Source organism: Ornithorhynchus anatinus, chromosome 9 (genome assembly GCF_004115215.2).
Source record: "Ornithorhynchus anatinus isolate Pmale09 chromosome 9, mOrnAna1.pri.v4, whole genome shotgun sequence".
NCBI lineage: Eukaryota > Metazoa > Chordata > Mammalia > Monotremata > Ornithorhynchidae > Ornithorhynchus > Ornithorhynchus anatinus.
In genome coordinates, this window is record NC_041736.1 from 48,140,722 (window position 1) to 48,145,034 (window position 4,313).

Genomic DNA, 4,313 nt, shown 5'->3' on the forward strand with positions numbered 1-4,313 from the left:
ATACCGTAAGTGCTTAACAAGTACCATAAAAACTACTAATAGCAATACTTCTTGAAAATAGACTATCACTTTCAATTTTCTCTTTTTCTACTTTGTGGGATGGCATCTGTATCCCAGTCCCAACTCCAAAATCTTCTGGTTCCATTTCCTGCCTGGGAATTTGTTTTGGTAGAGAAGCAGCGTGGCTCAGTGGAAAGAGCACGGGCTTGGGAGTCAGAGGTCATGAGTTCAAATCCCAGCTCTGCTACTTGTCAGCTGTGTGACTGTGGGCAAGTCACTTAACTTCTCTGAGCCTCAGTTACCTCATCTGTAAAATGGGGATTAAGACTGTGAGCCTCACGTGGGACAACCTGATTACCCTGTATCTCCCCCAGCGCTTAGAACAGTGCTCGGCACATAGTAAGCGCTTAACAAATACCAACATTTTTATCCCTTCTCCTAAATCCTTTCTGTCCAACCTATAAGAACAGAGAAACCGTAGTTCTTTCAACATTGCTCTGTGGGTGGGGAATTCCCAGGACTGAGTAGGCTCATGGACATTCTGTCTATTGGCTAGCAGCATTAAATTTAGAGCTAGTTAAGAAATGAGTGGAAGGAGCAGAAATGTTCACCATTTGGGACTTGCATCTTGTAACTCACAGGAAAGAGGTAAGGGGGAATTAAAAGTAGCCTTATTGACTCCCTGCTATTAATCATGGTGCGATGGTATCTAGTCCACCCTGCTGTTCAGGTAGGGTGCCAGGATCGAGCTAAGGTAAGGTGATGGTTTTTCTGGTTGTGCTACCTCCTCACCAGCCTTGTCTCCTCTCTTCCATCACCTTGTCTTCTCCCAGCTCTCTATTGATCTCCTGGGAACACCCAGAGTCTGGGCTCCTACTCAAACTGCTGCCTAAACAGTTCTGGTGAGAGTGCTGAATTGCTGCTAAACATCAGTCTCAAGTGTTCAGTGTAAACCAGCTTTCAGCTGTGGTTGATACCAAGGCAGAAACAGGAAAAGACTGAAGGCGGGAGCTCAATCAATCCGCTTTTCCCAGTGGGTAAACTACTCCCTGGGAGGAGATCAGGCTTTTTTGGTGGTAACCAGGCCGGATTAAGGTTTTGAAGGCAGGAGAATTGATGACCCCACCACCAGCTCACAGGTCAAAGTTCACACCCAGTCACTCTGGCTCCATGCTCCAGCATTCAGGCTTAGACAGCATAAATAGTGGAGGCTGTGTTAGGGGAAAATGCTATTGAGCTGGCTGTGGGGTGATTCCTAAAGACCTTGGGGTCTGCTGCTAAGTGGATGGGTCTGGGTGGCTTCCTCTTTAGCCCAGGGGCTAGAGGCACTCTTCACAGCCCTCAGACCACTTGAAGGTTAACACTGAGATTAGGATTTATACAACCAAACTACCTCTTCTTGTCAATTTTACCATTTTACTAACGCCACGGGTCTCCAAGGCTACCCTCTTTCCTACCTGGCTTCCTGCTCTGGATACATTTGAAGAATATTTTATTATTAACTTTGGCATCTCTTGCAAGGTACTCTTCAAACCCTTTATTATAATCCCCTCCCAGTCCTCTTCTTCCTCTCCGACCCTCCACCCGACCTCTCCCCCACTCCCTACACCACACACAATAATTTCCTGTTTGCACCTGAGCTACCCACTGCTAACGGACTTTCCTGTTTTCTTCACTCTAGTAACCTTCCCTTCTTTTGAAGGAGAGAAAACATACAGGATTCATTAATCCAGAAGGTTCTACGGTCTGAAAATAACAGTAAGTTCAAGAGGAGTTTGGATAAATGGACACGGTGGGTTGCCAAAAATAAAATTAGGGAAGTAAATGGAAAAATCAGGGCTGCGAGGTGACACATACCTAAATTCAGGATGAATGACAAGCAGGACAACCATCACATGGTTCCTCTAAGCTCACGGTTGATACCCTTAGGGACTGAAAGGACCCCTGGTGAGACCCAGTGATAGCAGTGCTTATATTCTTATGTTATTATTAATTCCTATTGCAAAAAGGCATCCAGGTAGGTCGACTTAAGGGATTTGGTACTGTAGTAGTGACCTTGACTATCTTTAGAAATGGTTACACGCCGACTGGTGGTTTTAAGTTTCCTCTCTCTAATGGAGAGTGAGAGTGAGGACCCTATTTATGTGTTTATTGTACTTTGGATGTTTCAGTAAAAGACAAGGACGTAATTTCAAAGGGACCAGGCATGATTCAAATCCAGGTGCGGCTTATTTTCAGTGAAACGTAACACTTCCTCTTACACAGAAATCCTCTGGATGCCAAAACACATGTTGACAAAATCGGATCATGTTTGTACTATAAATGGGTACCATTCTACCTTTTCCTGTTGCTTGTCTACAAATACCAGGGGTCACCAAAGTGAGCAGTAGTTCTGATTTCCTACATAGGTTCTGAGAAAGGAGGATGATTTTACTTTCAGGCCAGAAAGTGGGGGGCTTCAGAATAATTTTATTTCAATCAGGTCATAGATACCAAAGGAGATGTCTAAATAAAACTATTTCAAATGCATTCATGCAGTGAAAATCCCTCTAGAATCATTTAGTTCCATTTCATTTTCAAGAATGGCTAAGTCTCTGGGCTATTAGAAGAGCAGCTTCATTTCCCTATCGATTTGTAAAGAGAGAAAAAAACTGGGCATCCGAGCCTCCCGGATACCAAGTCCTATAAACCTAAAATCTGTGGTGATAGTCTGTAAGCAATGGGATTGATTCGTGAGATAACAACTAAACAGTAACCTTAGGAAATAAATCACCAGCCTATTGGTACTTCCAAATATTGGAGGGAGCCCAAAGAGTTGATGTAGAGGACTTTAGCTAGAGAGACTATTCCCTTCTTGGTTGCATCACCGTTTCTAGAAGGGTTTCCTTGTTCCGAGCCAAAGGATAATTTGGGGCTCCCCCCCACCTTCCCTCCCACCTCCTTTCCCCTCATTCAGGAGCAGGACCACAGAGGGTAAATACTCCTCCCATAAATACTGTTGGAAGAATAACCTTTTTGTGAACTACCGTGTGGTAATCCTCTGGAAGCCTGTGAGTTCGTGTTACTTCAATAGGCCTTTCATAGCATTCAGGGCTATCCCCCAGCAGCCCTCCCCCTCGTACACAGGCGGCTTCCTTAAGTTACCATTTTTAATGCAAATCGTCATAATGGTTTGATAATTATTTCAATTGGCATTTATGAAGTTGTTCAGCATGAGAACACGCATGGAAAAACCCCCACTAATCCTTCCATCTTTCACATCCTTTGGGTCAGGGTGGAATAACACCAGTAAACCTTGAAGCCAAAAAGTTTTTGAAGCTTATTCTTAATGGCTTGCGTCTTGCTCTGGGTTACTCTATGGGAGAATCTGGCCCCAGTTCAATAGAATAGCATGAGCATGATGTTTGTGGTGGCTTAAAAGAGGAGGCGGCAATGACAAGCCTCCACTTCCTTCTCAGATTGACTTTAGGATTTGCTACCCGGTATTTTAACAAGTTGTTATTATTTTTGAGCATAGCAATAATAAACATTTATTGAGTGAGTAGATGTACTGAGAAAGTTTCATTCTGGAGAGAGTTCTATTCATAAATCTCTGTTTAGCTATTTTCCCCATAGGGTGGTGGGGTTTTTAGCTTTTAAGAAGTTAACATTTTATTTTGAGATTGAGGTGTATGAAGAGAGGAGTGGTGTGTTGGCCCGGCCTTTTTAGAGCTCTGAATCATTACATGATTTAGCAAATGGGAGAAGTAGGGGATAAACCCATCTTAATCCTTGTGGGAATAGGGGCAAATGAGAAAATAAGAATGATAATTATGGTGTTTGTTCAGGGCTCATTATGTGCCAGGCACTGTACTAAGCGCTGGGATGGACATGAGCAAATCGGGGTGGCCGCAGTCCCTGTCCCATGTGGGGCTCACGGTCTCAATCCCCACGTTGCAGATGAGATGACTGAAGCCCAGAGAAGTGAAGTAACTTGCCCAAAGTCACACAGCAGAAAAGTGGAGGAGCTGGGCTTAAAACCCATGACCTTCTGACTCCCAGCCCCCTGCTCTAGTCACTACACCATGCTGCTTCCCATTATGCCACACTGCTTCTCAGAAAAGGATCCTGGAAACCCTGCTTCTCAACACAAATGGAGGCGGTCATTGGACAAATATCTGGATAGTTCATGCTCACAAAACCCACTATTTCCTGAATGAATTTAGTACCCAAAGTCTGTCCGAACAAAAACAGTCCTCCCTTTCAAAAAAGAAATCCTGAGCCCCCATCCTTCTTAATGGCACATGTCTAGCTTCCCTTCTACTCCAACCCAG